The sequence below is a fragment of the Enoplosus armatus genome, chromosome 2, assembly GCF_043641665.1.
Source record: "Enoplosus armatus isolate fEnoArm2 chromosome 2, fEnoArm2.hap1, whole genome shotgun sequence".
In the NCBI taxonomy this organism is placed as follows: Eukaryota; Metazoa; Chordata; class Actinopteri; order Centrarchiformes; family Enoplosidae; genus Enoplosus; species Enoplosus armatus.
The window spans coordinates 9,366,057-9,376,056 of NC_092181.1; the positions used below are offsets into that span (position 1 = coordinate 9,366,057).

At 52.7% G+C, this 10,000-nt stretch overlaps 19 non-coding genes and 6 pseudogenes across 19 annotated transcripts; all 25 read right to left on the reverse strand.

Annotated features, from left to right (window-relative positions):
* Positions 1 to 237: 237 nt before the first annotated feature.
* Positions 238 to 356, reverse strand: LOC139281927 (5S ribosomal RNA). The gene has a single exon (XR_011597051.1). It is a non-coding gene; the product is annotated as a 5S ribosomal RNA (ribosomal RNA).
* Positions 357 to 517: 161 nt separating this feature from the next.
* LOC139307462 (5S ribosomal RNA) lies at positions 518 to 636 on the reverse strand (annotated as a pseudogene).
* A 182-nt stretch (positions 637 to 818) lies between these two features.
* On the reverse strand, positions 819 to 937 carry LOC139303846 (5S ribosomal RNA). Its single transcript, XR_011598990.1, has one exon. It is a non-coding gene; the product is annotated as a 5S ribosomal RNA (ribosomal RNA).
* A 472-nt stretch (positions 938 to 1,409) lies between these two features.
* On the reverse strand, positions 1,410 to 1,528 carry LOC139305676 (5S ribosomal RNA). Its single transcript, XR_011599318.1, has one exon. It is a non-coding gene; the product is annotated as a 5S ribosomal RNA (ribosomal RNA).
* Positions 1,529 to 1,847: 319 nt separating this feature from the next.
* On the reverse strand, positions 1,848 to 1,966 carry LOC139282111 (5S ribosomal RNA). Its single transcript, XR_011597227.1, has one exon. It is a non-coding gene; the product is annotated as a 5S ribosomal RNA (ribosomal RNA).
* A 367-nt stretch (positions 1,967 to 2,333) lies between these two features.
* LOC139306109 (5S ribosomal RNA) lies at positions 2,334 to 2,452 on the reverse strand. Its single transcript, XR_011599400.1, has one exon. It is a non-coding gene; the product is annotated as a 5S ribosomal RNA (ribosomal RNA).
* Positions 2,453 to 2,595: 143 nt separating this feature from the next.
* Positions 2,596 to 2,714, reverse strand: LOC139281870 (5S ribosomal RNA). The gene has a single exon (XR_011596996.1). It is a non-coding gene; the product is annotated as a 5S ribosomal RNA (ribosomal RNA).
* Positions 2,715 to 2,939: 225 nt separating this feature from the next.
* On the reverse strand, positions 2,940 to 3,058 carry LOC139304573 (5S ribosomal RNA). The gene has a single exon (XR_011599131.1). It is a non-coding gene; the product is annotated as a 5S ribosomal RNA (ribosomal RNA).
* A 260-nt stretch (positions 3,059 to 3,318) lies between these two features.
* On the reverse strand, positions 3,319 to 3,437 carry LOC139281791 (5S ribosomal RNA). The gene has a single exon (XR_011596922.1). It is a non-coding gene; the product is annotated as a 5S ribosomal RNA (ribosomal RNA).
* Positions 3,438 to 3,756: 319 nt separating this feature from the next.
* Positions 3,757 to 3,875, reverse strand: LOC139306832 (5S ribosomal RNA). Its single transcript, XR_011599536.1, has one exon. It is a non-coding gene; the product is annotated as a 5S ribosomal RNA (ribosomal RNA).
* Positions 3,876 to 4,036: 161 nt separating this feature from the next.
* LOC139305658 (5S ribosomal RNA) lies at positions 4,037 to 4,155 on the reverse strand. The gene has a single exon (XR_011599314.1). It is a non-coding gene; the product is annotated as a 5S ribosomal RNA (ribosomal RNA).
* Positions 4,156 to 4,372: 217 nt separating this feature from the next.
* LOC139307753 (5S ribosomal RNA) lies at positions 4,373 to 4,491 on the reverse strand (annotated as a pseudogene).
* Positions 4,492 to 4,977: 486 nt separating this feature from the next.
* LOC139305926 (5S ribosomal RNA) lies at positions 4,978 to 5,096 on the reverse strand. The gene has a single exon (XR_011599363.1). It is a non-coding gene; the product is annotated as a 5S ribosomal RNA (ribosomal RNA).
* Positions 5,097 to 5,251: 155 nt separating this feature from the next.
* On the reverse strand, positions 5,252 to 5,370 carry LOC139281892 (5S ribosomal RNA). The gene has a single exon (XR_011597017.1). It is a non-coding gene; the product is annotated as a 5S ribosomal RNA (ribosomal RNA).
* A 609-nt stretch (positions 5,371 to 5,979) lies between these two features.
* Positions 5,980 to 6,098, reverse strand: LOC139281745 (5S ribosomal RNA; annotated as a pseudogene).
* Positions 6,099 to 6,910: 812 nt separating this feature from the next.
* On the reverse strand, positions 6,911 to 7,029 carry LOC139307698 (5S ribosomal RNA; annotated as a pseudogene).
* Positions 7,030 to 7,204: 175 nt separating this feature from the next.
* On the reverse strand, positions 7,205 to 7,323 carry LOC139282098 (5S ribosomal RNA). Its single transcript, XR_011597214.1, has one exon. It is a non-coding gene; the product is annotated as a 5S ribosomal RNA (ribosomal RNA).
* A 194-nt stretch (positions 7,324 to 7,517) lies between these two features.
* On the reverse strand, positions 7,518 to 7,638 carry LOC139282152 (5S ribosomal RNA). The gene has a single exon (XR_011597268.1). It is a non-coding gene; the product is annotated as a 5S ribosomal RNA (ribosomal RNA).
* A 319-nt stretch (positions 7,639 to 7,957) lies between these two features.
* Positions 7,958 to 8,076, reverse strand: LOC139282137 (5S ribosomal RNA). The gene has a single exon (XR_011597253.1). It is a non-coding gene; the product is annotated as a 5S ribosomal RNA (ribosomal RNA).
* A 155-nt stretch (positions 8,077 to 8,231) lies between these two features.
* LOC139282167 (5S ribosomal RNA) lies at positions 8,232 to 8,350 on the reverse strand. The gene has a single exon (XR_011597283.1). It is a non-coding gene; the product is annotated as a 5S ribosomal RNA (ribosomal RNA).
* Positions 8,351 to 8,777: 427 nt separating this feature from the next.
* LOC139281683 (5S ribosomal RNA) lies at positions 8,778 to 8,896 on the reverse strand (annotated as a pseudogene).
* A 157-nt stretch (positions 8,897 to 9,053) lies between these two features.
* LOC139307138 (5S ribosomal RNA) lies at positions 9,054 to 9,172 on the reverse strand. Its single transcript, XR_011599586.1, has one exon. It is a non-coding gene; the product is annotated as a 5S ribosomal RNA (ribosomal RNA).
* Positions 9,173 to 9,320: 148 nt separating this feature from the next.
* On the reverse strand, positions 9,321 to 9,439 carry LOC139281692 (5S ribosomal RNA; annotated as a pseudogene).
* A 155-nt stretch (positions 9,440 to 9,594) lies between these two features.
* On the reverse strand, positions 9,595 to 9,713 carry LOC139306510 (5S ribosomal RNA). The gene has a single exon (XR_011599479.1). It is a non-coding gene; the product is annotated as a 5S ribosomal RNA (ribosomal RNA).
* A 149-nt stretch (positions 9,714 to 9,862) lies between these two features.
* Positions 9,863 to 9,981, reverse strand: LOC139281985 (5S ribosomal RNA). Its single transcript, XR_011597105.1, has one exon. It is a non-coding gene; the product is annotated as a 5S ribosomal RNA (ribosomal RNA).
* Positions 9,982 to 10,000: the final 19 nt, after the last annotated feature.

The window sequence follows — 10,000 nt, forward strand, 5'->3', positions numbered from 1 at the left end:
CACGCAGTTCAGCCTGCAGAAAGCTCCAGCAACCTTGCCCACCACCCCAACTCGTGGGCCCACGCTTAAGCACCTCCCCGCGGACTACAGCTTGAAAGGCGCGTCCGACTCAGCTTCGTGGCCCTGGTGCTCCGTATCTCTGGCACTCTGCTCAAGGCGTGGAGCGTTCAATGAGTTCAGCTGGGTGTTTCACTGCTGGAGCAGCACCCTGGCTCTCTCTAAATAGGGAAGTGGAAAAGCTTACAGCACCTGGTATTCCCAGTTGGTCTCCCATCCAAGTACTAACCAGGCCCGACCCTGCTTAGCTACCGAGATCAGACGAGATCGGGCGTGTTCAGAGTGGTATGGCTGTAAGCCTCTGGGCCCTTCGCATACACGCTCCTTATAGTGTGTTAGTGGCAGTGGCAGTGGCAGTGGCTCTACATAGTGTGTATGTGACAGTGGCAGTGTCTCTTTAAAGCTGGGTCTTTCACTGCTGGAGCAGGACGCTGGCTTTCTCTAAAAAGGGAAGTGGAAAAGGTTACAGCACGTGGTATTCCCAGGAGGTCTCCCATCCAAGTAATAACCAGGCCCAACCCTGCTTAACTACCGTGATCAGACGAGATCGGGCGTGTTCAGAGTGGTATGGCCGTAAGCCTCAGGGCCCTTCCCATACACGCTCCTTATAGTGTGTATGTGGCAGTGGCAGTGGCTTTACATAGTGTGTATGTGACAGTGGCTCTACATAGTGTGTATGTGACAGTGGCAGTGGCACTTTAAAGTTGGGTGTTTCACTGCTGGAGCATCACCCTGGCTGTCTCTAAAACGTGAAGTGGGAAAGCTTACAGCAACTGGTATTCCCAGGCGGTCTCCCATCCAAGTACTAACCAGGCCCAACCCTGCTTAACTTCCGTGATCAGACGAGATCGGGCGTGTTCAGAGTGGTATGGCCGTAAGCCTGTGGGCACTTTGCATACACGCTCCTAATAGTGTGTATGTGGCAGTTGCATTGTCTCTACAAAGTGTCTATGTGGCAGTGGCAGTTGCTCTACATAGTGTGTATGTGGCAGTGGCAGTGGCAGTGGCTCTACATAGTGTGTATGTGACAGTGGCAGTGGCAGTGGCTCTACATAGTGTGTATGTGGCAGTGACAGTGGCACTTTAAAGTTGGGTGTTTCACTGCTGGAGCAGCACCCTGGCTGTCTCTAAAAAGGGCCCGACCCTGCTTAGCTTCCGAGACCAGACGAGATCGGGCGTGTTCAGAGTGGTATGGCCGTAAGCCTGTGGGCCCTTCGCATACACGCTCCTTATAGTGTGTATGTGACAGTGGCTCTACATAGTGTGTATGTGACAGTGGCAGTGGCACTTTAAAGTTGGGTGTTTCACTGCTGGAGCAGCGCCCTGGCTGTCTCTAAAAAGTGAAGTGGAAAAGCTTACAGCACCTGGTATTCCCAGGCGGTCTCCCATCCAAGTATTAACCAGGCCTGACCCTGCTTAGCTTCCGAGATCAGACGAGATCGGGCGTATTCAGAGAGGTATGTCTGTAAGCCTGTGGGCCCTTTGCATACACGCTCCTTATAGTGTGTATGTGGCAGTGGCATTGTCCTCACATAGTGTGTATGTGACAATCCCAATCAGTTCAGCCTGCAGAAAGCTCCAGCAACCTTGCCCACCACCCCAACTCGTGGGCCCATGCTGAAGCACCTCCCCGTGGACTACAGCCTGACAGGCGTGTCCGACTCAGCTTCGTGGCCCTGGTGCTCCGTATCTCTGGCACTCTGCTCAAGGCGTGGAGCGTTCAATGAGTTCAGCTGGGTGTTTCACTGCTGGAGCAGCACCCTGGCTCTCTCTTAAAAGGGAAGTGGAAAAGCTTACAGCACCTGGTATTCCCAGGCGGTCTCCCATCCAAGTACTAACCAGGCCCGACCCTGCTTAGCTTCCGAGAACAGATGAGATCGGGCGTGTTCAGAGTGGTATGTCCGTAAGCCTCTGGCCCATTCGCATACACGCTCCTTATAGTGTGTAAGTGGCAGTGGCTCTATATAGTGTGTATGTGACAGTGGCAGTGGCAGTGGCTCTACATAGTGTGTATGTGACAGTGGCAGTGGCACTTTAAAGTTGGGTGTTTCACTGCTGGAGCAGCACCCTGGCTGTCTCATATAAGGACCCGACCCTGCTTAGCTTCCGAGATCGGACGAGATCGGGCGTGTTCAGAGTGGTATGGCCGTAAGCCTGTGGGCCCTTTGCATCCACGCTCCTTATAGTGTGTATGTGGCAGTGGCATTGGCACTTTAAAGTTGGGTGTTTCACTGCTGGAGCAGCACCCTGGCTGTCTCTAAAAAGGGAAGTGGAAAAGCTTACAGCACCTGGTATTCCCAGGAGGTCTCCCATCCAAGTACCAACCAGGCCCGACCCTGCTTAGCTACCGAGATCAGACTAGATCGGGCGTGTTCAGAGTTGTATGGCCGTAAGCCTCTGGGCACTTCGCATACACGCTCCTTATAGTGTGTTAGTGGCAGTGGCTCTACATAGTGTGTATGTGACAGTGGCACTTTAAAGTTGGGTGTTTCACTGCTGGAGCAGCACCCTGGCTGTCTCTAAAAAGGGAAGTGGAAAAGCTTACAGCACCTGGTATTCCCAGGCAGTCTCCTATCCAAGTACTAACCAGGCCCGACCCTGCTTAGCTTCCGAGATCAGATGAGATCGGGCGTGTTCAGAGTGGTATGGCCGTCAGCCTGTAAGCTTGTGGGCACTTTGCATACACGCTCCTTATAGTGTGTATGTGGCAGTGGCATTGTCTCTATATATATTGTGTATGTGGCAGTGGCAGTGGCTCTACATAGTGTGTATGTGGCAGTGGCTCTACATAGTGTGTATGTGACAGTGGCAGTGGCACTTTAAAGTTGGGTGTTTCACTGCTGGAGCAGCGCCATGGCTGTCTCTAAAAAGTGAAGTGGAAAAGCTTGCAGCACCTGGTATTCCCAGGCGGTCTCCGATCCAAGTACTAACCAGGCCCGACCCTGCTTAGCTTCCGAGATCAGACGAGATCGGGCGTGTTCAGAGTGGTATGGCCGTAAGCCTCTGGGCCCTTCGCATACACGCTCCTTATAGTGTGTATGTGGCAGTGGCAGTAGCAGTGGCTTTACATAGTGTGTATGTGACAGTGGCAGTGGCTCTACATAGTGTGTATGTGGCAGTGGCAGTGGCAGTGGCTCTACATAGTGTGTATGTGACAGTGGCTCTACATAGTGTGTATGTGACAGTGGCAGTGGCACTTTAAAGTTGGGTGTTTCACTGCTGGAGCAGCGCCCTGGGTGTCTCTAAAAAGTGAAGTGGAAAAGCTTACAGCACCTGGTATTCCCAGGCGGTCTCCCATCCAAGTACTAACCAGGCCCGACCCTGCTTAGCTTCCGAGATCAGACGAGATCGGGCGTGTTCAGAGTGGTATGACCGTAAGTATGTGGGCCCTTCGCATACACGCTCCTTATAGTGTGTATGTGGCATTGGCATTGTCTCTACATAGTGTGTATGTGACAATCCCAATCTGTTCAGCCTGCAGAAAGCTCCAGCAACCTTGCCCACCAGCCCAACTCGTGGGCCCACGCTTAAGCACCTCACCGCGGACTACAGCTTGACAGGCGCGTCCGACGCAGCTTCGTGGCCCTGGTGCTCCGTATCTGTGGCACTCTGCTCAAGGCGTGGAGCGTTCAATGAGTTCAGCTAGGTGTTTCACTGCTGGAGCAGCACCCTGGCTGTCTCTAAAAAGGGAAGTGGAAAAGCTTACAGCACCTGGTATTCCCAGGCGGTCTCCCATCAAAGTAGTAACCAGGCTTGATCCTGCTTAGCTTCCGAGATCAGACGAGATCGGGGGTGTTCAGAATGGTATGGCCGTAAGCCTGTGGGCCCTTCCCATACACGCTCCTTATAGTGTGTATGTGGCAGTGGCAGTGGCAGTGGCTTCACATAGTGTGTATGTGACAGTGGCAGTGGCACTTTAAAGTTGGGTCTTTCACTGCTGGAGCAGCGCCATGGCTGTCTCTAAAAAGTGAAGTGGAAAAGCTTGCAGCACCTGGTATTCCCAGCCGGTCTCCCATGCAAGTACTAACCAGGCCCGACCCTGCTTAGCTTCCGAGATCAGACGAGATCGGGCGTGTTCAGAGTGGTATGTCCGTAAGCCTGTGGGCACTTTGCATACACGCTCCTTATAGTGTGTATGTGGCAGTGGCATTGTCTCTATATATACTGTGTATGTGGCAGTGGCAGTGGCTCTACATAGTGTGTATGTGGCAGTGGCTCTACATAGTGTGTATGTGACAGTGGCAGTGGCTCTTTAAAGCTGGGTCTTTCACTGCTGGAGCAGTACGCTGGCTTTCTCTAAAAAGGGAAGTGGAAAAGGTTACAGCACGTGGTATTCCCAGGAGGTCTCCCATCCAAGTAATAACCAGGCCCGACCCTGCTTAACTACCGAGATCAGACGACATCGGGCGTGTTCAGAGTGGTATGGCCGTAAGTTTTGGGGCCTTCGCATACACGCTCCTTATAGTGTGTATGTGGCAGTGGCTCTACATAGTGTGTATGTGACAGTGGCTTTACATAGTGTGTATGTGACAGTGGCAGTGGCTCTTTATAGTGTGTACGTGACAGTGGCTCTACATAGTGTGTATGTGACAGTGGCAGTGGCAGTGGCTCTACATAGTGTGTATGTGACAGTGGCAGTGGCACTTTAAAGTTGGGTGTTTCACTGCTGGAGCAGCACCCTGGCTGTCTCAAAAAACGGCCCGACCCTGCTTAGCGTCCGAGATCTGATGAGATCGGGCGTGTTCAGAGTGGTATGGCCGTAAGCCTCTGGGCCCTTCGCATACATGCTCCTTATTGTGTGTATGTGGCAGTGGCAGTGGCATTGTCTCTACATAGTGTGTATGTGACAGTGGTACTTTAAAGTTGGGTGTTTCACTGCTGGAGCAGCACCATGGCTGTCTCTAAAAAGGGAAGTGGAAAAGCTTACAGCACCTGGTACTCCCAGGCGGTCTCCCATCCAAATACTAACCAGGACCGACCCTGCTTAGCTTTCGAGATCAGACGAGATCGGGCGTGTTCAGAGTGGTTTGGCCGTAAGCCTGTGGGCCCTTCGCATAACCGCTCCTTATAGTGTGTATGTGGCAGTGGCATTGTCTCTACATTGTGTGTATGTGACAGTGGCAGTGGCACTTTAAAGTTGGGTGTTTCACTGCTGGAGCAGCACCCTGGCTGTCTCTGAAAAAGGAAGTGGAAAAGCTTACAGCACCTGGTATTCCCAGGAGGTCTCCCATCCAAGTACTAACCAGGCCCGACATTGCTTAGCTACCGAGATCAGACGAGATCGGGTGTGTTCAGAGTGGTATGGCCGTAAGCCTCTGGGCCCATCGCATACACGGTCCTTATAGTGTGTTAGTGGCAGTGGCAGTGGCAATGGCTCTACATAATGTGTATGTGACAGTGGCTCTACATAGTGTGTATGTGACAGTGGCAGTGGCAGTTGCAGTGGCTCTACATAGTGTGTATGTGACAGTGGCAGTGGCACTTTAAAGTTGTGTGTTTCACTGCTGGAGCAGCACCCAGGCTGTCTCTAAAAAGGGCCCGACCCTGCTTAGCTTCCGAGATCAGACGAGATCAGGCGTGGTCAGAGTGGAATGGCCGTAAGCCTCTGGGCCCTTCGCATACATGCTCCTTATAGTGTGTATGTGGCAGTGGCATTGTCTCTACATAGTGTGTATGTGACAATCCCACGCAGTTCAGCCTGCAGAAAGCTCCAGCAACCTTGCCCACCAGCCCAACTCGTGGGCCCACGCTTAAGCACCTCCCCGCGGACTACCGCTTGACAGGCGCGTCCGACGCAGCTTCGTGGCCCTGGTGCTCCGTATCTGTGGCACTCTGCTCAAGGCGTGGAGCGTTCAATGAGTTCAGCTAGGTGTTTCACTGCTGGAGCAGCACCCTGGCTGTCTCTAAAAAGGGAAGTGGAAAAGTTTACAGCACCTGGTATTCCCAGGCGGTCTCCCATCAAAGTACTAACCAGGCTTGATCCTGCTTAGATTCCGAGATCAGACGATATCGGGGGTGTTCAGAATGGTATGTGCGTAAGCCTGTGGGCCCTTCCCATACACGCTCCTTATAGTGTGTATGTGGCAGTGGCAGTGGCTCTACATAGTGTGTATGTGAAAGTGGCTCTACATAGTGTGTATGTGACAGTGGCAGTGGCAGTGGCAGTGGCTCTACATATTGTGTATGTGAAAGTGGCTCTACATAGTGTGTATGTGACAGTGGCAGTGGCAGTGGCAGTGGCTCTACATAGTGTGTATGTGACAGTGGCAGTGGCACTTTAAAGTTGGGTGTTTCACTGCTGGAGCAGGACCCTGGCTGTCTCTAAAAAGGACCCGACCCTGCTTAGCTTCCGAGATCGGACGAGATCGGGCGTGTTCAGAGTGGTATGGCCGTAAGCCTGTGGGCCCTTTGCATACCCGCTCCTTATAGTGTGTATGTGGCAGTGGCAGTGGCTCTACATAGTGTGTATGTGACAGTGGCTGTGGCTCTTTATAGTGTGTACGTCACAGAGTCAGCGGCTTTTCATAGTGTGCATGTGACCGCATCGGCAGCTCTTGGCAGTGTCTATGAGCACTGATACCCGTACTTCATCAACACACTGTGCCCTCCTCAACCCCACGCAGTTCAGCCTGCAGAAAGCTCCAGCAACCTTGCCCACCAGCCCAACTCGTGGGCCTACGCTTCAGCACCTCCCCGCGGACTACAGCTTGACAGGCGCGTCCGACGCAGCTTCGTGGCCCTGGTGCTCCGTATCTCTGGCACTCTGCTCAAGGCGTGGATCGTTCAATGAGTTCAACTGGGTGTTTCACTGCTGGAGCAGCACCCTGGCTGTCTCTAAAAAGGGAAGTGGAAAAGATTACAGCACCTGGTATTACCAGGCATTCTCCCATCCAAGTACTAACCAGGCCCGACCCTGCTTACCTTCCGAGATCAGACGAGATCGGGTGTCCTCAGAGTGGTATGGCCGTAAGTTTTGGGGTCTTCGCATACACGCTCCTTATAGTGTGTATGTGGCAGTGGCTCTACATAGTGTGTATGTGACAGTGGCTCTACATAGTGTGTATGTGACAGTGGCAGTGGCACTTTGAAGTTGGGTGTTTCACTGCTGGAGCAGCGCCCTGGCTGTCTCTAAAAAGTGAAGTGGAAAAGCTTACAGCACCTGGTATTCCCAGGCGGTCTCCCATCCAAGTACTAACCAGGCCTGACCCTGCTTAGCTTCCGAGATCAGACGAGATCAGGCGTGTTCAGAGTGGTATGGCCGTAAGCCTCTGGCCACTTCGCATACACGCTCCTTATAGTGTGTATGTGGCAGTGGCATTGTCTCTATATAGTGTGTATGTGGCAGTGGCAGTGGCAGTGGCTCTACATAGTGTGTATGTGACAGTGGCAGTGGCACTTTAAAGTTGGGTGTTTCACTGCTGGAGCAGCGCCCTGGCTGGTTCTAAAAAGTGAAGTGGAAATGCTTACAGCACCTGGTATTCCCAGGCGGTCTCCCATCCAAGTACTAACCAGGCCCGACCCTGCTTAGCTTCCGAGATCAGACGAGATCCGGCGTGTTTTCAGAGTGGTATGGCCGTAAGCCTGTGGGCCCTTTGCATACACGCTCCTTATAGTGTGTATGTGGCAGTGGCATTGTCTCTACATAGTGTGTATGTGACAATCCCAATCAGTTCAGCCTGCAGAAAGCTCCAGTAACCTTGCCCATCAGCCCAACTCGTGGGCCGACGCTTAAGCACCTCCCCGCGGACTACAGCTTGACAGGCGCGTCCGACGCAGATTCGTGGCCCTGGTGCTCCGTATCTGTGGCACTCTGCTCAAGGCGTGGAGCGTTCAATGTGTTCAGCTAGGTCTTTCACTGCTGGAGCAGCACCCTGGCTGTCTCTAAAAATGGAAGTGGAAAAGCTTACAGCACCTGGTATTCCCAGGCGGTCTCCCATCCAAGTACTAACCAGGCCCGAGCCAGCTTAGCTTCCGAGATCAGACGAGATCGGGCGTGTTCAGAGTGGTATGGCCGTAAGCCTCTGTCCCCTTCCCATACATGCTCCTTATAGTGTGTATGTGGCAGTGGCAGTGGCTCTACATAGTGTGTATGTGACAGTGGCAGTGGCTCTTTAAAGCTGGGTGTTTCACTGCTGGAGCAGCACCCTGGCTGTCTCTAAAAAGGGAAGTGGAAAAGCTTACAGCACCTGGTATTCCCAGGCGGTCTCCCATCCAAGTACTAACCAGGCCCGACCCTGCTTAGTTTCCGAAATCAGACGAGATCGGGCGTGTTCAGAGTGGTATGGCCGTAAGCCTGTGGGCACTTTGCATACACGCTCCTTATAGTTTGTATGTGGCAGTGGCAGTGTCTCTACATTGTGTGCATGTGACAGTGGCTCTACATAGTCTGTATGTGACAGTGGCAGTGGCAGTGGCTCTACATAGTGTGTATGTGACAGTGACAGTGGCACTTTAAAGTTGGGTGTTTCACTGCTGGAGCAGCACCCTGGCTGTCTCTAAAAAGGGCCCGACCCTGCTTCGCTTCCGAGATCAGACGAGATCGGGCGTGTTCAGAGTGGTATGGCCGTAAGCTAGTGGGCCCTTCGCATACCCGCTCCTTATAGTGTGTATGTGGCAGTGGCTCTATATAGTGTGTAAGTGACAGTGGCAGTGGCTCTTTAAAGCTGTGTGTTTCACTGCTGGAGCATCAACCTGGCTGTATCTAAAAAGGGAAGTGGAAAACCTTACAGCACCTGGTATTCCCAGGCGGTCTCCCATCAAAGTGCTAACCAGGCCTGACCCTCCTTAGCTTCCGAGATCAGACGAGATCGGGCGTGTTCAGAGTGGTATGGCCTTAACCCTGTAAGCCTGTGGGCCCTTTGCATACACGCTCCTTATAGTGTGTATGTGTCAGTGGCATTGTCTCTACATAGTGTGTATGTGACAGTGGCACTTTAAAGTTGGGTGTTTCACTACTGGAGCAGCACCCTGGATGTCTCTAAAAAGGGAAGTGGAAAAGCTTACAGCACCTGATATCCCCAGGCGGTCTCCCATCCAAGTACTAACCAGGCCCGACCCTGCTTGCCTTCCGAGATCCGACGAGATCGGGTGTCCTCAGAGTGGTATGGCCGTAAGTTTTGGGGTCTTCGCATACACGCTCCTTATAGTGTGTATGTGGCAGTGGCTCTACATAGTGTGTATGTGACAGTGGCAGTGGCTGTTTAAAGCTGTGTGTTTCACTGCTGGAGCAGCACCCTGGCAGTCTCTCAAAACGGAAGTGGAAAAGCTTACAGCACCTGGTATTCCCAGGCGGTCTACCATACAAGTACTAACCAGGCCCGACCCTGCGTAGCCTCCGAGATCAGACAAGATCGGGCGTGTTCAGAGTGGTATGGCCCGAAGTCTGTGGGCCCTTCGCATACACGCTCCTTATAGTGTGTATGTGGCAGTGGCAGTGGCTCTACATAGTGTGTATGTGACAGTGGCAGTGGCACTTTAAAGTTGGGTGTTTCACTGCTGGAGTAGCGCCCTGGCTGTCTCTAAAAAGTGAAGTGGAAAAGCTTACAGCACCTGGTATTCCCAGGCGGTCTCCCATCCAAGTACTGCCCAGGCCCGACCCTGCTTAGTTTCCGAGATCAGACGACATCGGGCTTTTTCAGAGTGATATGGCCGTAAGCCTGTCGGCCCTTTGCATACACGCTCCTTATAGTGTGTATGTGGCGGTGGCTCTACATAGTGTGTATGTGACAGTGGCAGTGGCACTTTAAAGTTGGGTGTTTCACTGCTGGAGCAGCGCACTGGCTGTCTCTAATAAGTGAAGTGGAAAAGCTTACAGCACCTGGTATTCCCATGCGGTCTCCCATCCAAGTACTAACCAGGCCTGACCCTGCTTAGCTTCCGAGATCAGACGAGATCGGGCGTGTTCAGAGTGGTATGGCCGTAAGCCTGTGGACACTTTGCATAC